Source organism: Myotis myotis, unplaced genomic scaffold (assembly GCF_014108235.1).
Source record: "Myotis myotis isolate mMyoMyo1 unplaced genomic scaffold, mMyoMyo1.p scaffold_m19_p_6, whole genome shotgun sequence".
NCBI lineage: Eukaryota > Metazoa > Chordata > Mammalia > Chiroptera > Vespertilionidae > Myotis > Myotis myotis.
Window position 1 is genome coordinate 49229528 of NW_023416368.1, and position 22200 is coordinate 49251727.

General features: G+C 47.2%; 1 protein-coding gene and 1 long non-coding RNA gene across 4 annotated transcripts in view; one reads left to right on the forward strand and one right to left on the reverse strand.

Moving 5' to 3' along the window:
• The window catches only part of MAML3 (mastermind like transcriptional coactivator 3), a 387866-nt gene that overhangs the window by 43783 nt on the left and 321883 nt on the right, over positions 1-22200 (reverse strand). The gene's annotated exons all lie outside the window — the stretch shown is intronic.
• Positions 3087-20095, forward strand: LOC118658250. Of its 2 annotated transcripts, none has more exons than XR_004968253.1 (3): positions 3087-3474; positions 5079-5189; positions 19473-20095. It is a non-coding gene; the product is annotated as an uncharacterized LOC118658250 (long non-coding RNA). The 2 variants fall into 2 exon arrangements; XR_004968254.1 differs by lacking the exon at positions 19473-20095 and adding an exon at positions 15332-16780.

Genomic DNA, 22200 nt, shown 5'->3' on the forward strand with positions numbered 1-22200 from the left:
GTAAGGAAAAGTGAACCCAACATGGGTCACGGTAACGCTTTTCAGATACTGGAAGGGTGAAGGTGGAGAGGAGAGTCACACTATTCTGTTGTTCTAAAGGACGGGTCTTTAACAATCTGCAGCACAGTTTGCTTAACAAAAGGGAGAACTTTTCAGTAGACATGACAGAGGAACAGATGCTTGAGGAAGCCTCCAGTTCTTGGTCATTGCAACTGTTCAGAGAGTCTGGGTGGGTGTCCCTTGGGGAGCTGGAGAGGTCTGCACCACACTGCCCCTCATCCTCCCGTCCTATTTCAGCAGTAACAGCCTCTACTGCGCCACCCGTCAGGCTCCCTTGGTCCCATTCACTACTATTAGGTCAAATGGAGAGTCTCGATCCCCGACCTTTTCCACTAGGGCAGGAGAAGGCACGTTTTCACGCAGAGATGTTCAGTCATCTAACAAGCATTCACTGGTAGCATCTGTGGGTCAGGGTCTGTGCTACTACTTGACAGGGGCAACAAAGACGGGCCCAGTGTGAGCCCTGGAGCACCCAGGCCAGTGAGAACAGACCCCTAAACAGATCCCTGTGCAAGTGCAGTGATGGCGATCAGCATGGAGATTGGTTAAGGAAAGCATCAGAGGCACAGGGACAATCCCAATGTGAACAAAGGAACAAGGGTAAGAAACAGCCCTGTGGACATCTCGAGGGCCTGGACTGTGAAGCATGGAGCGTGGGTGAGGAGGAGAAGGGGCGGCAGGCAGTGGAAGGGGTGTGGGCCCAGAGAGCCCCACGTGGGCTAGTTCCTAAGGGTCTGCACGCCACATGCACTGACTCACACTGTGACTCTTGCTCAAGCTGCAGAATCCCAGCCGGTCCCTGCCCTTCCTTGTTTGCTTCATTACCATACATTTTCTTCATTATCATGTGTCTGCTCTGCTCCAAAAGGGTAGACACCTTGTCTATCTCATTCACTGCTACATCCCTATTGCCCCAGGCCAGTGCCTGGAACATAGTAGGTGACCAATAAATATTGTATGCTTCCATTAAAAGGAAGATTGCGAACAGAAGGATGCAACCTCATAGGATGTTGTGGGACTTCTCTGAATTGCTGTATATATCTTGCTCAGAGCAGCACCCGGCCCTAGTAAGCGCTAATAAGGGAGAGCTATGGCTATTATTATTCATTTGTATTTCTTGTTCTCCTGTCTTGTAGGTTTTATAAGCCCACTGCTTACACCTTTGCTTTTGTGGTTGCCCCTGTTAAATAGATTTTGATGAGTAATGGTGTTTGGCAAACAATAACAGCACCCAAAAGAAATCCTCAAGGCACAGAGCATTACAGAAATGTTCAGTATCAGAAACCACAAAACGACATGCGAAGGAGAGAGTCAAGACTGGGTGCCTTGAAGGGGGCCCTGGGCCTCCTGGCAGGAGCGTACAAGTGTCAGATAAGGCTCCACCGCTGGACTGACAGTGGAAACTTGTGCCCCCAAAGGGAACCTTGGAGAAGAGGTGAGTGGAAAACTGGAGGGAATAAACAACCACCTGTAGATCTTACCCTAACAACCTTCTAACAGGAGTTCAGTCGCGGGGGTGAGGCCAGGTGCAATTCCACAGCCTCCCTAAGGAGGACAGGTGTGGGGGTGCATATTCAGTGTTCTAAGGGCAAATGCCAGGCTTCCTCACATGGCTTTCTCGGACTTCTCTCTGCGTGGTGTCCTCCTGGCCGGTGCATGGCCCAGGATTGGCTGATCTTGGTTACAGGGAAACTGACCAGCGGCATTCGGTGTGGATGTATGTTACTGGTTCCGAAAATTCAGGGGGAACAGGACTTTCTCTGAGAATCCAAGGACTTATCAGTTTAGCCATTTAGGGTCTGGTAACAAGGTCAATGCATCTCATGGACAGGAATTTAACTCCAGAGAGGAGGGTTCTCCTGCCACAGGCCACCTTCCAGGCCTGGAAAGAATTCAACATTCTTTTCCTTTGTCAAGTTCCGAAAGGACACATTCCCTAAAGAAAATCCTGACTTCTCTCCCCTTCCCTGAAAATGCCTAAGACCCCAGGTAAGGCTGAGGAAGAGTCTGGGTTCTGAGAGGACGGGTAAGGCTGTGGCCTGAGTGGGCTGCGGGGGGGCCATCTGTTTAACCGAGTAGGAGTACAACGTTAATAGGTGCCTGGGATTAAAACATGCCCGATACAGGTCCCTGTACCTGGGCATCTGGTTGGATCTTGAATTGGAAGAGGAAACGCAGCCTCGGTGTGAAGAGCTTGGGGGCAGGTGGAATTTGACTTCAATTACCAAAATAAATAATATTGCCTAATTAATCGGAGAAAGGCTGTTCAGCCCTGGATTTAAAATACCCTGCTGCTGCTGCCCGTTTGTGTGGCCGAGGGTGGACCGAGGAGGTATATTTAGCCTCAGTGTGCTCGCAGGCCCGCCTCTTGCTGCTCCACAGGAAATTTCTCAAGTCACAGCTAAAGATATCTCTGCAGGTTCAGAAATTTACGAGCAGCTGCAAAAGCGGAGCTATGGTGGTCAGAGGCTGGAACAGGCTCCCCTTCAAACGGGAGAGGCCGCTGAATGAAACACTTGCGTGTACCAAGTTCATGGCAGGCAGCGGGCACCTGACACGCTAAAAATAGCCCAAGTGGAAGCGTTGCTGATGCTAAAATAATACTGAATCCGTAGACTCCTCCTCTAAACCTACAAAGGAACGGGGGAGGAGGGAGAGATTCCCAAAGTGTGTCAGAAACCATGCCAAAGTGAAGGAAGTAATTTCCTGCCTTTGCCACTTTTCAAAAATAAATAGCTTCCCTATGCCGAGTCCATCGAGGTAGCGGTCATCAATGTATTATTTTTTAATAACATGAGCCAGAAATGGTAGCGTCAAAAGATGGTGCATACCTCGATCTGTGGTCCTGATGAGCAACCCTGCTGACAAGCAAACCTTCCCCCACTTGGTCAGGGGCCATTTATTTTTAAACATCATTCTGCCGGACTCCCTTACCAGCCACCCCACGCCCTGCTCACTAATGCCCGGCGGGAAAGGTCCCCTTTTCCGAGTGGCACCGGCCTGGCAAAGCTGCTTGCCTGAGCACGGACAAGGGCCAGTGTGTGCGATCGCGTGCCACCGGACAGTGCAGTCCTTTCTAGAATGGCCCTGGGATCCGAGAACAAGGTCACCGGCATTCTGCGGCCTGGGGCGCTGCCCCAGCTCTCCAAGTCTCAGTTTCCCTTTCGTGTGATGTGACGCTAGCAAACCCGGCCTGACGACCTGCTGAGGTTGTTGTGGAGACGGAAGGAGCTAATAAAGCACGCAAAAGCAGCCTGTGACTCTGTGAAGCCGGAAGCCTGACAAAGCCCTGGCTCTGTTCCTGGGCATTGTGCCGGCGGCCGGGGAAGGACAGCAACCTCTCCTGTGTCCAGTGCTGTGCATGCAGACCGCTGGCCTGGGTGCTCTTTGATGGGATGGCGCCACCCCAAGCAGGTAAGAGCAGTGCTCACACCCCAGTCCAGAGCAGCGGGGGCTATAGGAAGCCGGCTTGCTTTCCATCTCAACTTGGCTCATCGCTGTCATCCCTGGCTAGACTCTCTCTCCGGTAGCTCCTCCTCCGGGCGGCTCACCAAGCAGAGTTGGGCCCGGGATGATTGGGAAGCAGGGACCCAGGCAGATGCGGGCCCAGCCTTGATATGAACGGTTGCTGGGTCATCGCAGCGCCTGCCGTGGGCCGGGTCCCAGGCTGCTTAGTTCTGGCTGGGAGGACGCGGGACACCTTCCTTCTCCCAGGCAGCTCCGCTGAGAGCTGCTGCTTGGCCGTCATTTAATTGAGGTGGTTCTTATTTATTTCCTTTGGTTTTCTTCTCCCTCTCATCTGTCTTACATATTACATCTAAATCTGATAAAATATTATGTGTTCACCATGGCGGTAACTGTGATGCACATAAAAAAATATGCAAGCATATTGTCGAAATCTGGAAGGGAATATTAAAAAGGGAAATCACTTGTTTTGTTAGGATGTGGGATTGTGAATGCTTCCCTCGCCTCTCCCGCATGGTCTATAATGCTGCTAAATAGTCTTTAAAACAAAAAAGGAAAGGAAGTGTAATTGGAGTTTTAACATTTTGTAAAATGGCATCCAGTTACCCTGATTTTGGCCTTCCTGGGCTTGAAAGTGCAAAGTTAAAGAAATGCCGCAAAGGCTTAAAGTGTTTCCACGTAATAATTATAGTCTCAGCTCTAAAATATTTTAAAGGTGGCCTCCTTCACATCCAGGTATTTTTTTTGGCGCATACTGTAAGTGGCAAAGGGAGTGAGATGCTTAAAAATTTTAAATCCTATCCTAGCTTTTTAAAAACTTATTTGGAAAGCCCTTAGTTAGAAGACTAATCTTTTCAATCAACAAAGAATTACATTTTATTGAGCACTTATTATGTGCTGAACAAGGGCAAGGTGTTGTGTATTTCCCCCTGGTCCATCATGTGTCCTATTATCCCATAAAAAGATTATCACAGGTTGTTTTGTAAGGCACATGGAGGTCAACTTGCTTCATGCATGATTTTTTTTTTTTTAAGCAGCAGGTGCCAAGATAGTGGCAGTGAGGGGAATGTCTTAAAAAACTTGTGGTTCCTTAAATAAACAACCATAAACCATTACAGAGTAAGGTTTGGCACCCCAGGTAGCCGGCCACACCCAGCTGTTTCTTCAGGGCACAACAGAATGCATAAATGTTCAGGTGCTCTTGTTCCAGCCTCCCCGCCCCCAGACACTTCTGCCTTAAATGGGCTAAGGGTGGAAGCCCAACAGTCATTCCCATGGATGGGAAAAGAGTGGGGAAGGAAGAGAAACGTCCCACTTTAATACTTAAACTTTTTCTTTCAAAAGGACTATTCTGTTTGTGTCCCTGCGAACAGCTCCTCCCGGGCTCCTCAGGAGTGGAATTAGGGAGGGGGCCAGAGCTTGGAGGGGGGTGGGTTGAAGCAAAATAGAATAGGATCCTGATGTCAGAGGCCCAGGCAGGCACTCAGTTGAAAAGTTGCTCTTTGTTCCTAAAAATAAAACATCCGACCCTCCTTTTCTGGATTCTTCCCTAGAATGAAACCGCCAGCTGCTGGCCTCTTTTTCGGATTAGCTTGACAGCCTCAACACAGAGGTGAACTCCAAAGACCCTCATCATCTTCTGCCACAAACTGCCACAGAATAAAGTAAGTGGCATAAGAGAAAGTTTCTCTGGAAGGATATGGCTGCGGCGTCTATTTGTAAATCAGAATCAGCCAGTCAAAAAGGCGAGTGGACAGGACTAGGGAGGGAAAGCTGGTTGGGAAAGCTGCCCAGAGGTTGTGCAGGGACTAGTGAGTGCAGGGGGCAGTATGTTTCTGAAAGTTCTCCAGGGGATCGGGTGGCAAGAATGCCTCATGCAAAGACCCCCCATGAAGGACCCACACCACACCTTCCTTCTAGAGCAGCGGTTCTCAACCTGTGGGTCGCAACCCTTTGGGGGTCTAACGACCCTTTCACAGAGGTCGCCTAAGACCATCGGAAAACACATATATAATTACATGTTGTTTTTGTGATTAATCACTATGCTTTAATTATGTTCAATTTGTAACAATGAAAATACATCCTGCATATCAGATATTTACATTACGATCCATAACAGTAGCAAAATTGCAGTTATGAAGTAGCAACGAAAATAATTTTATGGTTGGGGTCACCACAACATGAGGAACTGTATTAAAGGGTTGCGGCATTAGGAAGGTTGAGAACCACTGTTCTAGAGAGTTCTCTGAATCTTTTCCAACTTTTCTCCATTCATGAAGTCTTCACCCAAAGTTACAGCTTCGGTTATAAAATGACAGCGATGGATTCGGCAGCCTATCTAGCTAACAGAGGGGCCACAGCACCTCCTCTATGCAGCAGCTCTATGTGGGGGTTGGTTTTGGGCGGCCATTGTACAGACCGACTGTGTGCTGTGATGGGTCCAAGAACCGAAGCCATTTTTCATGGCACTTCTTAGAGACTGACCTCATCTTATGGGCGGATGGTCCTGTATAGACAGAGCTTTCACAACACAAAGGGACCCTTTTTACAGTGTCCTTCCTAATGGTCCCGCTGTGCAGCCACTTTAAGACTAAATATAAAAATAAAATGTCAGATAGCAAAGGCCTTTTCTTCCCTGTTAGAGGGAGATCTACCATGGTCGTCTTACTGGTAGTTCGTAAAAGAAACAAGAAGACCAGTCTATACAACTGAAATTCAGAAGCTAAGGATGAAGCCAACAGCGTCCTCAGGGGTTCTTAGCCTTAATTCCAGCTCTGAAACTTACTGGCCAACGCTGTGCTCATGAGGACAAACATATAAGAGGCAAAGGGGTCTGTCATCTTCACAGTGGTCTCCACAGCCCACGCATTGTGACATCTGATGGCACTGAAATGAGTGTTGAGACTTTTCACCCATCAGCTTAGTGTGCATCAGACCACAGAACTTAAAATTCCTCCCAATGCTTCAGGTTCTTCCACTGCAAAGCACACCCCTCAAGGACCGGGGAGTAGTCACAGTTCTCAAGAGGGTCGATGCCTGACTGTGCTGGCTGGTTCAGCTGTTCTCCACAGCCCCCCCGAGTTTACTCTTCACTGGCTAAGAAGCCTGTCTGTACGGATCATGGCTGCTACAGAAAAATAATGCCAAGACAGATGGTGGAGTGGGTGGGGCAGCAGTTAGCATATCACCAAAGGCTCAGCGATCATAGGAACAGAAGATGGGCCTGTGCAAAACAAAAGAACAGTAGATCCTGAAATTTCCCCAAATTACTCACACCAACAGTCCAGATAAAGTGGGGAGTGAATTTGTGGAGCCTGGAGTCTCTGCTAAGACCATTTACACGGGTCACATTGATAAAGTGACTACCCATCGTCTACTTCAGCTGGACAGCTCTGGGCCTCAGACCTGAAACAGGTACTTTGAGAAGATGCCCCAGCAAAGATGGTCCATTTGACGAAACATTACAAACAACAGGACCACTGTGGAGTCACATTTATGGACTGTTCCTTACTGTGCACTTTACTTCTGAAACCGTTTTCAAGTTTTGTAATCTAAAACAAAAGGTTAGGGTGGGAAGCAAGCCATCCCTGGCCAGCCTAGCACTGTGGTTGGTACATAGTAGGAGTTCAAACAGATGTTTGTTATAACATCCATAGTTGTCAAAAGGATGAAGAAAGGAGAGAAAGAAAGAAAGAAAGGAAGAAAGGAAGAGATACCAGAAGACACTAAAAGTAATTAGGGCTCAATTCTGCAGCCCTAAGAGTTGACAGTATTTTAGGGGACCCAGTATTTTTTTTTTTTAATTTTTTTTATTATTAGTTAAGGTATTACAAATGTGTCCTCATCCCCCCTATTAACCCCCAACCGGACCCAGTATTTTTGATTCAGAGATGGCTAAGTATACTTTTGTGAGGGATGAACAAAATTTTAAATTTTGTGTTGCTCTATTAATAATCGAGATGGAAAGACCTCTAAGAAAGAAAAAAAAAATGGAGAGGAGGACAGCAGGAAGAATTTATGTTTAAGGACTAATTGCAGATTTATGGTAGTAACTTTTTAAATCATAGACATAAATGATCTAAACCAGTGATGGCGAACCTTTTGAGCTCGGCGTGCCAGCATTTTGAAAAACCCTAACTTAACTCTGGTGCCGTGTCACATATAGAAATTTTTTGATATTTGCAACCATAGTAAAACAAAGATGTATATTTTTGATATTTATTTTATATATTTAAATGCCATTTAACAAAGAAAAATCAACCAAAAAAAAATGAGTTTGCGTGTCATAGGTTCGGCATCACTGATCTAAACCATGATAACTGAATTCAATGCAAATGGCAGTTGTAGGATGGCCTGAACTATTAAATGATATTTTATTGAATCCTCACACTGAAAAATTGGTGGAAATTAAGCTGTTTGCAACTTCCTTTGGAGGGAAGAGAAGTAAATGGGTGTGTAAACGTTAATCAGGTTGGTGACCTGTCTTTGGGTCCAGTTGGAGAGCTCCACCTGGGATGAGAGCCAAACTCTCTTTTGGGGACGACTTAAACTTTTAAAATACCAGCCAGTCCATAATGGCGAATTACACGGGTCTGAGCATAAGAGGCAAAGTCACCATGACTAGAATAAAAGGATAACGCAGGGGAACTGGGGCTTCTCAGGACTGCATGGTCGGTGATTCTCTGGGTTTTATACTGCTCCTTCCTCAGCCCTCAGAACTCTTAATCCTATTTTCATTGCCCTAGGTAAACTGGGAAATATTTTCTCCTCCTAGACTGCAGTTACTCACACAATAAACAGGTAATAAACATTTTACTGCTCTAAGCAACCTCCTGCTAGGCAGGCAGTCCAAAGAGAAAAGACTGTATGTGGAGTAACCCCCTCCTCCCCCCAACACACACACACACACACACACACACACACACAGCAGAAACTGCAGGGGACAAAGGACGTGAGTAACCCTTTCATGGCGGGCACCCTCTCTGGGCTCCAGGAGAGTGCTAGCAGCTGCTGGGCGCATTAGCCAGCCATGTGGTCTAGACTCCTCTCTGCTTGAGGCTAGAAGGGAAGATTTGATTTCACCGAAAGGTAATTTAGTTGCCATTTCAAAGCTCTGTCTAGCTAAATTAAGGATGAGGAATGAAACTGGAGTTTACAATCTCCCAGGTTAAACCTTGGGCTGTGAGCCCGCAAAGCAAAGGAAGGAAAGTAGGTTCTGGGGAGAGAATCATCCAGTTTGATTTCTGTCCGATTCCAGGTTTGCATTTGGTTTCCCAACACATCCTGGCTTAACTGCTATTGTTTGTATCTTCCCTGTGCATTAGTTGTGATCAAGTCAATTAGTTGTTATCATCTACTGACTATGTGAGAGGCACGGTGGACACCCTTTGACATCCTATTTTTTCCACTGTGTGCAGGGTTCCCTCAAAAGCCTTCAGCTTAGTTTAAGGAATTTTATGGTTCCAACTGCTTAGAAAAGATTTAGTTTTCTTTCACACTGAAGGCACTTCTTGCAGCTGTTAGAAGACTCTGTACCTTCCCCCATCTCCGGGAAAGAAGGGAGGAGCCAAGTATAATACAATAAGCTCTGCTCTACCGCTGCCATTTAACTTATTATGGTCAATAAAAATCTTACATAAATATTTTCCACCCAATAGCATGCCAAATCTGAATGTATTAACTCAGGGCAAATGATAACTGCATCTGCATAAACAATTTTCCAATTCACGTAGGTTGAAAAAAAAAGATTATTTTGTAAATCAACAGTTCTTCGGAATCAATTGCAGTTAATTTATGGTATTTTGCGCTAATGCTATTTTGGAATATTAATTTTTGCTGTATTTTATTGCAGAAGTGATGCCATTGTCTAGCCAGACCTGTAATATGCTGTCATGTGCAAAGAGATATATTTGATACCTGATCATAGCTACAGTGACCACTGTGTTGATGTAGGGCCCTAGAAAACCTACATACCCACTCTCTGCTTTTGTTTTTCTTTCCAACCTTTTTTTTTGGGGGGGGGGGCGTTTGAGGAAGTGACTCTGCAGTTTACGAAGTACTTTGAAGATGCACACTGATAGGTAACTGAGAAATAACGAAGCTGCTGGCCGCTGTGGGCAGAGCTCAGGGCTGCAGGGGTGCCATTTTGACAGAGGCTCTCAAGTAGAGCAAGTCTTTCCCTAAACTGTCTTGGGAAGATTCCTACATAAACAGATGGAAATATGCCCAGAGCAGATCCTTGCAAAGTGGAGCACTTATGCCCCCCAAATAAAAGGCACACACATTGGGTGGCAAGGCAGGGACGCAGATAGAAGCAAAGGGGTAGAGATCACAGGTGCGCCAATGATCAGCCAGGCATTCATGCAGAAAGGGACTGTCCGGGGAAGTTAAAACAGTGACATAGGAAGGGCAGGAGAGCCCTTGTTTCCTTCCGGCAGGAGGCCATTAGCAGACTTCTGTGTCCTGCCTTGGTTCTGGTATTGACAAAATGACATGGAGCAAACCGGTGAGGGCCTGAGCTCAGCAACAGGCACGGCGAAAGGGGCAGGAGAAAGGCTCCTCCGAAGTGAGGTGAAAGGAATTGGGTTGCTTATCTTGAAAGGAAAACAGGTTAGAGGGTGACTGTATTTAAATACAGGCAGGGTTTTGGAAGGCCACTGGTCAACTCTTCTCCACGTGCAAGGGAGACTGGTGAGAAGTAGCAGCTTCAGTAAAAAGGCAGGGGAATACTCAGTTGGTTAGAAGGAAGAACTTGGGGAAGACAGGATAATCAAAACTGTAGGCGGGCTAATATGGATCTTGGACATAACATGTCCAGAATTTCTGGTCCTTTTCCCCGACTCCTGACACTCCTGAAATCTTTCCTATTTCAGTCAACAATACCAACATCTGCCCCGTCGGCCAAGTAAAAAGTCCTAGGAACCATTCATTCACATTTCCTTCCTTTCCCTGCCCACCCCAAACACGATCCTTCAGCACACCCTGTCAGCTCTACCTCCAGAAGAAAGTCTGAATCTGGTCACTTTTCAACCTCCACTACCACCTTCCTAGCCCAAGCCAGGAGGATCCTTGTATTGTCCTTCAATCCATTCTCCATAATATAGCTGCTTTTTAGAGCATAAATCAGACCATGTTACTCCTCTTTCAACACCATCCAAACCGTCCCATCGTGCTTAGAATAAGGCCCATATTTGTTATAATGGCCGTTAAGGCCCTGCATCATCTGGCTCTTGCCCACTGCGGAGTCCTCATCTCATCCACCCCTCTCTCCACACTGCTCACTTTAGCCACACGGACTTTCCTTGCTGTTTCTGAACAAGCCAGCTTTGTTCGTCTTTGCACCAGCTGCTCCTTTAGCCTGGAATGTTCTTGCCCTAGCAATTCATGTGGCTGTCTCCTTTTTGTCATTCTGGTCTCAGTTCAAATGTCACCTCTCCAGGCCTTCTCCAGCCAGAAATGTACACTCTGAGAGTGGGAACTGTATTTTGTTCATGATGGTGTCCTCCAGCCTTGACCGGGTCCCTGACACATTGGGGTAATGCAATAAATATTGGTTGAATAAAGAACAGGATGACTGTAAAAGCAGGCTGTTTCTTGCTATTCCAAGAGAGCTGGAGATGAGAAAAAGAATCTGTTATGAATGGACTAGATGCTTTGCTCAGAGATTCACAGGTGTGTGTACCTTGGTAGTGGGGGCCTTGCCTACTACACTGAGGTTCCAGAGAAGAGTTAATGGGGCCTCATCTTTACTAGGTTCAGGGGATTTTAGAGGGTTTCTCTGAGCAAGAGAAAAAGCACAGAGGGCTGACCTTGTGTCTCCGAGGGCAGTCACAGTGGAAGAAAAAAGATGGAAATGTAAGACCCACTACCCCACTTAAAAACCATTGAGTTGGATCAACTGGATCAATTGAGGTTTCTATTTTGTTCCTTCTTCAGAGTCATGAGAAGCAGAGCTGCTCCCTGCTTCTTCCTGAAAGCTACTCCCTAGCGCTATCTCCATAACATTTATAAGGCCCTGTGGTTTTAAGCTCCCATAGGAAATGCGGTGGGCCACCCTAAATCTACCTTCAGATGACCTACTTGGGTTCAGAATTGGACTAAGGAGGGATGGGAAGGACCACTGGAGGACATGACCCTAAGATTTCTGTAGGCCTTGCTTGCAATAGCCAACCATCACCTCAGCTAGTTAGCCAAGGCCTTAAAACTGAGGTCAACGGCTTTTATTTTATTTTTGCTCTCAATTTCCCCAAAGAGCCGAGGGCAATCATTCTATAAATGTTCACGATGGAGTGAGCCATAGACTTCACGTTAGCCTGTGTTTTAGTAGGCCTTATTGTTCTTCATTTCAAAATCCCAAAGAGTTACCATCAGGTGGTTGATAGAAATTAAAAATAATTGATATAAAATTAGAAACTTAGCTGCAAAAATAACTATGACCTCCACTATCCCTCCAAACCTCCAAGTGGTCACAATTTAAATTGTGTTCTTTAAGGCTAATAGCCCTGATTTTTTAAAAAAAGATTTTAAATTGATTTTTAGAGAGAGGAAGGGAAAGGGAGAGAAAGAAACATCAAAGGGAGAGTAAAACATTGATCAGCTGCCGCTTGCACGCCCCCTACTGGGGATCAGGCCCATAACCCAGGCATGTGCCCTAACTGGGAATCAAACCTGTGACCTTTTGGTGCATGGGACTACGCTGCTCAACCTACTGGGCCACACAGGCTAGTAGCCTTGATATTTTACATTCAACATTGTTTCTAAAATGTTTGAGAAAAAGCCAGTTAAATCTCCTCAAATTTAGAAATACAAGTTAATACTTGCTGTCCATTTCAAGAGGTAATTCTTGGACTACATTTGTATTCTGGGATTTGCTAGTGACTCATATGACCATAGGATATGAGGACAGACGGAAACATGGAGAGGTTCTATATAAATCAATAATTGGAGGAGGGGCGAGGGACTGTCCGCTTTGGTGATTTCATTTTCAGCCACAGCTGGCCAGATTGCTTATTGGGAAATAAAAGTCATAGCAAATTGAGCTTGACAATAACGAGGCCTGACTCCATAGGCCCCTTCTCTACTCTCTGCAATTAGAATGAGTGGGGGAGGGGAGGCCAACAGGGAAAGACTTTTCCCCTCTGTCACCGATCAGTCTTAGTTTATTCTGTAGGCCACAAGCCATATGTCATGCGTGCTAAGTGCTGCTCTCTGTCAACCTGCGGACTCTGTTGTTCTCGCGCCTCCCGGCCAGCCGAGGTGCTACCGCTTCTGACTTCCAAGGCCATGAAAATTGAGAGGCGTGCTGTCCAACGCAGAGCCACTATTTACATTTACATAAAATAAAGTAAAAAAACTCAACCCTTCAGTTGCACTAGAGCTTTTCAAGTGCTCAGAGTCCCATGTGGCTCGTGGTTACTGTACTGGACTGTAGATAGAGAACGTCTCTCACTTTCCAGAAAGTTCCATCAGGCAGCTCTGATCCAGAAGACTCATTTGGTGCCAAGGGCCCTTGCTTTTTTGTTCACAGACTCTGAGACCACAGCTGCCTTTGTGGTGCAGGAGAGGAGGGGTCTGCTAGAGTTGGGGAGTTCTCTGGGGGCTGTGTATCCACCTGGAAAGCGGATGCCACGAATCTGTGACTCAGGTCACGGCGTAAGGGACCTCAAACCAAGGACAGACTCTGAACTAACCTCCCGGCTTTCAATAGGGGCATAAACTGTGTGTGTGTTCATTCTACTGAACTGCAAAAGGCACGTGGAGACCTTGACCCTGTATGTGCCACCTTTTTCATTGCTACTGCCGAGTGATCCTTGACAAAATTGCCTTTTATCTTCTGTGTGGCTATGCAAGCCTCTCCCATCTCTGATGACAACAATTTACAAAAGCTCTGATAATTCACCTTTGCTGATAGGATAGTCATTGAAATCATAACTCCGACACCCGCTGCCCCCAACCCAGCCACTATGACTGGTTCCACTAGCTTCTTACCCCAAATGCATTAGTCATTGCACCCTGCTTGCATTGTTAAATCCCTAATTTATTTACTACCTTCAAAGATGTTGTACATCATCTTCCAAAAATAAAGTTGCAGAAGAAAACCCAGAAGCACTCTAGAACACGGAGCAGCATAACCCACCCTTTCCGACTTGGATCAGAATTTATGCTGTACAACTCCGTTGCTGAACATTGGGGGCCCGACAAATGAAAGAGAAAGCCCTTTTACCTAGAAATTGACATAAAATCGGGGAGTGCTATATTTGAAAGGTTGAAGTGTTAACATTTGGTAAACTTTCTGGCATCTGAGTTTGGTAAACCCTCAAATCCCAACTCTACTGCTAGACTGAAATAAATTTAGAGCTTTTCCCTTCGAGCATATTTGTACATATGATCTGCACTGCACACCCATGTGGCTCTTTTCTCTGCACTAGCCTCTGGCAATCAGGATTAGCCATTATTATTCTACTTTCACAGGTGGGCAAATGGAGGCAGAAGGGGTGAAGGACACGCCTCCCGCAGGGCAGAGAAGCGTGGTTTTACTTCCGACACTGCACACAAAGTTTATGTCACAGCTGGAACATGCGGGCACTGGTTTTAACGCCAGCTATTCTGTTCACAGTGATGCTGCCTTGTCTCAAAAATTTAAGGAGAGATCTGGCACCCTAAGGTCAAGGCAACTGAACGAAATGAATAGCATAAAATGTTAAGAGTGATGAAACCTATTTGCAACATTTCCCTCATGTGCAAGCACCCTATTTGTGCCATTTGAGTAGATAATATACATGATTATCCACTGGGTCCCCCAGAAGCTCAATCTGCCTGTTGGAGGGGGACGCTGGGTGCCGGTGAGAACTGGACCACGGACCATGAACATTGAGGTAACTTGATGCGAAGTGGCAGGGAGAGGGAAAGGAGAGACTTGAGAATTAAGGCTAGAACTAGAAGCCAAACCCACAAATCAGGATCGGTCAAATCAGTTTTGAAATATCAGCCCCCCAGTTTTTTGAACAGTATAGCTGGCTTTTTGGCCAACTTGGCAAAGTGAAACTCGTAGTTCACGTGGGCACAGAGACCAAAGTGTTCGCTCACGTGCCCATATACCAAGCACTTCCTTGGGAGGCTCTCCCAGGTTCACAGGGCTCTCAGGAAGGGTGGGGCACCTTGTCCCTTTCTCCATCGCCTGTAGTGAATGGCGAAGCCCTGGCCAGGGGCACCTGTAGGCTGTGCTCTCTACTGAGGAGGTGGTGGCTGGGGCCCAGTGGTGCATGTGCCTGGAACGTGCATCAGCGGGGGAGGCTTCACTCCAAATGGGGGGCCTCTGCCGTCAACCCTGCAGCTCTGGGTTGGGGCTCAATGTGGGAATTCTCACTTAAAAGCATTTTCTCCTTCTGTTTTCAGATGGGGATTTGCAACATCCAAAGAAGGGCCTTCACAGTTTTATTTGCTGCTCTTTCCTATGCTCCAAATTTGGCTTTAGGCCGCCTATTTTCAGTGTCTGGGAACCTCAAGAAGGGAGTAATGCATAAAACCTCCAGCTAATTCGAATCCTTCCCCAGGGCTTGGCATTTAGCTGCAGCTCCATCAGGCATTTTGAATGGGGAAAAAAAAAAAGACACATGCAGCCTCTCTAAGTAGAGGGGCCTTAAAGAAAACGTGGTCCTTTTAAGCCGGTTTTGTGCTCTGTCTGGCTGTAGCAGCGGACAATAGAAATGGATACGTGTTGCCTGTCATTCCTATGTAAATGTCACTGGAGGATACAGTCCTCACCAGGCAGATGGCTCACTTCTCCGCCCTAACCTCATTTCTCCAGCGCTCCTGTGTTCGTGTGATGTCCTGCCCCGGGAGTCAGGTCCTAATTGCTGTCAAATGTTCAGAGATAAAAGTGGCGTCTACACATCATTCACGCGAAGGCTGTTCCTGGCTGTGAACTGTGGTGGTGGCGGCGGCGACAGCAGCGGCTGCAACACAGGCTGCGTGGCGGGCCGTACCTGGCAGCACCCGGCTGCTCAGAGCTGGCTTTCCTGCTTCCGCGTGTCAGCCCGAACACTTTTCTTTGTTGCTGCTTGCAGCCCCGCACTCCCATGTGCCGGGAGCCTCGCACCCTTCTGTTAGGATCAATAACTGCACCTCTCGAGTTCAGACTGTCTCTTGGCGTCAGTCTGACATGCAAATCTGGGCAGGACCAAGAGAGGGCCCATTTATCCCGTCACAGATTGGGGGGGCGCGCGGGAAGCGGTTCACGTGTGGCCCCCTCAAGAGCCCCGCTGCCACAGAGCAGACAGGTAATCCCAACAGCCAGGACCCTGCCAGTCAGCCACTGGCCGTCGGGCTGGGTGCACATTCATCTTCAAATTATGTTGTGTGACAGCCCGGGCTGCGGAACACCATTTTAACATGCAGATTGACTCCTCCGAGGCTCTTCATTATGCATTTAGCGGCCTGTTTTCAGACTAACCAGCATGTCAGGGAGGCCCGCTCTCCCTTCTCCACCTGCGGGGAGCAAACAGCTCCGGACTGTGGGGGAGCCGCACGTATTCAGATGCATATGTTTACTTTCCCGAGCATCTGCACACAGCAGCTTTCTCTGATGCAAGAGGAGGAGAAGAAGAAAAGACCTTTGGTTCTGAAAGTCAAGGAAAATGGCTATGCACACAAGGGAGCCTTTGTGGAGGAGAGGAGTCGGCCAGGCCAGGCCGGCCTGATGCCCGCCCGGCTGTCCTGAGCCTGCCTGGGTGCGTCCACACAAGCGCTGCTCTTATTGGCACACAGACCCTCTCTTTCTCTCACACACACAGCCTGAAGTATTTTAAGCAGAACACTTCCAATTTCCTGTTTCTAAAACTGTCTTGCATCTCCAGCGGCATTCCAAGCAATCCTGGGGAGTGACAGGACGAGCCTCCTTAGTGAGTGAGCGCAGTAGGGTGAGGTGGCTCGGGGGTTACCTAGGGGGCTCTGGGTCCCTTTGTCAGCCCTTCCCTCTTCTCTTCCTAGTGCGACTGACTTCTCCTTGCTGGGGACATTTCTCTGTGGCCCGGGGTTACGATGGCATGAACACGGATGTTTTCCTGTGTGTGAGCATATGTGTGTGTGTGTCTCCTGTCCCGAGGGTCTCTTTCCCTTCCTTAAAAGGAACCACATTTGCATTGGCCGGGTGGCTCAGTTGGTTGGAGTATCATCCCATACACCGAAACGCTGCTGGTTCCATCCCGGGTCAGGGCACATACGGGAGGCAGCCAATCACTGTTTTTCTCATACATCGGTGTTTCTTTCTCTCTCTCCCCCACTTCCTCTCTTTAAAAAAATAAAAAAAAAAATAAAATCAACAAAAACACAGCCTTAGGTGAGGATTTAAAAAAATAATGGAAATAAAATTCCTGCCTCTTCCGTTTAGTCCCTAGATGTGGTATTCTTCTCGATTCTTCTGAAAGACCAACAGACAGGGCACCCAATTCCTGGACCTTCCTTGGCTATGACTCGGCCCAGGCAGCAGCCCCAGCTTTTGCCTCTGGTTGTTCGGGGTGGGAGGGAGAAATGGAATAGTGGGGGCGAGCTATAGTTATAAGAAATACTAACCATGCTCCGTTAACTGTGATTGCTCTGCTCTGACTAGAGAAAGCACATTCTGGTCTGGCTGAGCGCTGTGCTCCCTGGCACGTGGGAGTTAACCTCGGAATGCGGTCCATTCTCCTTTTCCAAGAACTGCCCATCGTCATGGAAAGACTAAAAACCTTGTTGCCTTAACAATGGAGTCCCGGAGGTGTGGCGCCTATGTGACCTCCGCGAGCCCGCACGGCCTGTAACCTGTATCCATTACACCTTGCCTACCTCCCTGTGCCTATAATTCCTACTTTCCCATGTAATCTTTGTCCTTCTACTCAATGTAAGCAGCTGGTTTAGGGGGGCGGGGGTGGTGGCGGGGGAGGCAGAGCAGATTTTCTTGGATGACCTGCTGCTCTCCCGCACTGCCGGCATTATTGGAATAAACGCTCATACATGATTCAACCCTGTCTCTGCTTAACTGGCTCAAGTAGTGACAGGCAGCCCGGTCCTGTTCATTATCTGGTTTCATGGTCAGTGGGAGCTTCTCAATTGGGGACCGGGGAGGGCTCTCCTGCTTCGTTTCTCTGCAGCTACCGGAGAAAGGTCCTGGACAGGCTTAGAAGGCTGGCGCGGACACAAGAGCTGAGGAGGCCAGGACCGACACCTGATTTCCTGACTGACAGCCACCCTGCCACGTGCCCCTGGTATCCACTGTCTGAACGGCAGCCTGGCCCTCAGCCCCGGGGCCCTCCCAGGCCCTGCAGGATCCTGATATCAAGGGCATGGATGGAATTTTTGCTATTTACATGTTGACAATATTAACATGTAAATAGCAGAGAGTTCATTTTAGTAGGGCTCTGGGCAGAAAATAAAACTGACAGCAGAGTGTATTCCTAATTCCCCTGGCAAGGCCGCGAGGAGGAATGAAACGGGAAGCGATGCTTGCCGTGGGATCAGAGCGTTCCTGTTGAGTGACTTGGGCAGTAAACGCAGCGTTTTATCTTTGTTTGGAATATGGTGATCCCCGCTGACAAGAGCAGGTTGCGTGTGGCTGCTGGGCCGGCTTGCTGGCGCCGCGCTGTGGAGCGTGGTTGGGAAGGATGTTACCCAGAAAGAACAGCATGGCTGCCAGCGCCCCGGGCGATGCATGGTGAGACTGTCCCCTCGTTCACATAGCTCCATACTTTCTTTTTTTCCTGTGACAAAGCAAATGGACTACCTGAATTTAAAATGCTACTGAGGGGGTTTGTTCCTAGGACTACTCTGTGTTTTAAGCGAGGTCTTTGACTGACAGGTGAGCAGGGGACAAACCTGTGGTTTGCATGCTTCTCATACATAAGAAAACGGACATAACTCCAACTCTAGTCCTTACCACCTGGACCAGGGAAAGGGAGTAAATCTTGAGTTTTAAGGTCATGGTGGTAAAATGGGCTGTGCTGTGTCCCCCACCAATTCATATGTTGAAGTCCTAACACCCCCCTCACCCGCACCTCAGAATGTGACTATATTTGGTAACAGGGTCTTTTAGAGGTCATTAAAGCTAAATGAAATCACTAGGTGGGCCTAAATCCAGTCTGACTGGTGTCTTTATAAGAAGAGGAGATTAGGACAAGACACACACACAGAGGGAAGATCATATGAAGACACTGAAAGAAGATGGGCATCTACGCACCAAGGAGAGAGGCTCTCAGAAGAAACGAACCCTGCCAACACCTTGATCTTGGACTTCCAGTCTCCAGAATTGCAAGGGAATGGATCCCTATTGTTTAAGCCACCCAATCGGTGGTGCATTGTCATGGCAGCCCCAGCAAACCGATACAGGGCGCTGGGTCCTAATGTGCTCAAGGATGTGAGAAACAATGGGGGGTGGGGGGGGGGGGGAGGAAGTTTCACAGTATTTAGGGGATTTCAGGCATCATTTTAGCTGATGTAACTTAAGAAGGGTGGATTCCGTAAATCTCAGCTCAGATGCTAGGCTAGGTGGAAAGTAGGTTGTTATCGCTTGGCAAAATACCTGTAAAAGTGCAGTTGCTCGTAGCTTCCTGTTTTTAAGGCAGAACTGACATCTTGAACCAAGGAAATGCTGTGAAGGACCTATTTGGCCCTTCGAACAAATCTCTGTATTTTTGTTTGAGCCAATCAATCGGTTCTCCAAGGCGTCAGCTGGTAACAGACGTGTCTGTCAATACAACAGCACTGCCTTCGCGGGGCAGGTTGTGTGCACAGCGGGAAGCACCACTCGGCAGTTACTTATATTTGAAAAATGAATGGCCCGGGATTATGTGTTTCAGGAGGTGAGGTTAAAGTGGGGTCAAGGGCCAGGTTAATGCTAGTACAGTGTCCACTGGAGAAAGAGAGCACCATGTATCGATTTCAGGGAAATGATATGTGTTTCTCGCCTTGCTTCCCAGCCCTGCTTCTCATCTGTCCAGCGACGTCCTTCGGCAGAGTCCACACACCCTCTGCCTTCCAGAGGCACCCCTGCCAACTGCTGCTGTCGGAAACGCTGAATCATGAGAGCATAACTGGAGGACAAATAAATATTCCGTACGTAGCAGAAACATGCACATGACTCAATTGGGTTTGGCCGCTGAGCCTTTTGGTTCAGTTTGCTCTCACCAGCTGCGAGCAGCACTCAGCTGACCTTCCCCATCTTGTACCCCATTTGGTTCGGTGTCCCACAGGGAATCCCCTTACATTGCCTCCTGCTCAGCTGAACAGACACAAATGTTAATGGAATTCTGTGTCCCTTAATGTAATACAAGTCCCCTCTTGGAATAGGGAAATCTACTACTTGGAGGAACACTGGTTAGAGATCATCTTATACAGTCAGACCTCTGTATGCACGGGTTCCCTATCTACGGGTTCCATGTCCACGGATTCAACCAACCGCAGAGCAAAAATATTCGGAAAAAAGTTAAGCTGTTACTGCCATGTACTACTGTAGTTAGGCCTACAAAGGTTGTCTCTGAACTAAACAAGTATAGACATTTTTTCCTTGTCATTATTCCCTAAACAATACAGTGTAACAATTATTTACACAGCATTTACATTGTATTAGGTATTATAAGTAGTCTAGGAATGATTTAAAGTATACATAAGGATGCACATAGGTTGTCTGCAAATACTATGCCATTTTATATAAGGGAATTGAGCATCTGTGGACTTTGGTATCCATAGAGGTTCTAGAACCAATCTCCCAGGTATGGAGGGACAACTGTATCCTTGTGTAATATATGCATTGCTTTTTAGAGAGGGGAAGGAAGAGATAGAGATAGAGATATAGATAGAGAGAGAGAGAGAAACATCAATGTGAGAAAGAAATATCAATCAGTTGCCTCCCACATGCGCCCTAACCAGGGCCAGGGATCAAACCCAAAACCTAGGAATGTGCCCTGACTGGGAATCGAACCTGAGACCTTCCAGTGCCTGGACAACGCTTCTACCGACTGAGCCATATCGGCCAGGGCTGTGGTTATGTAAATTCACTGAGTGCTGCCCTTTCTTATAACAGGACACTGGAACCAAGAAGGAAGTGTCCCTTTCTCAATTGCTATTCTTGTTCTCTGTATTATAGCTCTTCTTTCTTCCAAAATGCCAATTTCCAAATCACTACGCTTATATAAAACCCAAGTCACACTACTTTTCTAAACTACTTTCAAGTCCCTTTTCTGGGATTTAATATCTCCTACGACAACGAAAACTGGACACAGAATAGCACTAATGTTTTATATGTTATCTTAAATTTTCTATATTATTTTCCTTTCAACCGCCCCCCACCCCGAAGCATCCTACTGGCTTTTGAAATTGGTGCTGTCTACCAGACAGATATTTTCCCCAAGTTATCAGCCATGACTCTTAAATTATTTTACTATGAGTTCAGAACCTATCAGAGATTATGAGAAGTTTAGATTATTTTTCCCAAAGAGCATTATTTTACACTTAACCAAATTAAATTTCATCTGCTTTCACACTACCCAATCCCCTGGTTTGTTTAAGCATTGCCTGAAGTGTCTCGCAGCAATCCTTAATTTTTTTATTAACCGTACCAATGCAATGCTTCCTACTTAACTCTCTGCTTTAGCGCTTTTGCCCTCGACTCTCTTCATGCTCTGGAAAGTCAGTGGGTTTCAGAAGGTGTGGAAGGAAGCACTATTAGGGACCATGCTATGCTAAGTGATATGTAAAATATTCTGAGAAGTTAACAACAACACTCCTGAAGGTGCGGCACCAGGGTCAAATTCAGCTTCGCAAATCACCTCCCTTCCTGTGTGGAGAATAAATGATCCAAAAAACGTTTCCCATTTCATTTGGATATTACATTTAAAACTCAGACAGGATTCCTAGCAGATTGCCAATTTCCTGCTGAGCTGCCCTCTCCTCGGGCTTCCTTTGTGACCTCTGGTGGCTAAAGGTGGCCTGCCCAAAGCCTTCCCTCCCTCCCTCCCTCCCTCCCTCCCTCCCTCCCTCCCTCCCTCCCTCCCTCCCTCCCTCCCTCTTCTTCAGGGTGGTTTCTTTTTAAATAGAAACTAGACCAGTGAGTTTACCAGAGGCTTTTCCATGGTTATTTTCTGGTTTCTCTTTTCAGATTCCAAAAGCAAGATGAGTATGTTGCACTTTGTCTGGAGTTCTTTGCTCTTAACTGTCTCCAATCCTCTCCCCCACACGGCCAGAAGAGGGTGTTGGACCTGGCAGGATAATGACCTCTCACTGTTAAAGCTACCGTTAAGAATGTGGCTGAGATTACTAATTGCCTAGGAAGTATTATTTTCCCCACTTTTAACAGGGCCCATTACTAATCAGTTCAAAGGCTATAATCCCCAACTTCTCTTGCAGACAGCGTGGCCAAGAAACAAAGTTTTGCCTATGAGATAGAAATAAAAGCTTGGATAGGTCTTCTTGGAAATTTCCTGCAAAGAGGGCAGGCCTTCTTCTCATGTTCCTGGAAATGAACTCCTGCCAGAACTTGTATGTGATGGCTGGATTTCTAGAAGCTGTTAGCGACCACGAGGGTCACAATCTAGGGATGCAGAGTGGGGAGCAGGAAGAAGCCAAGTTCTGGATGGCTCTGGGGAACTGCCATGCTGGTCCTGTGCCTCCCACTCCTGTAGTTTGTTTATGAGAGAAATAGACTTATCT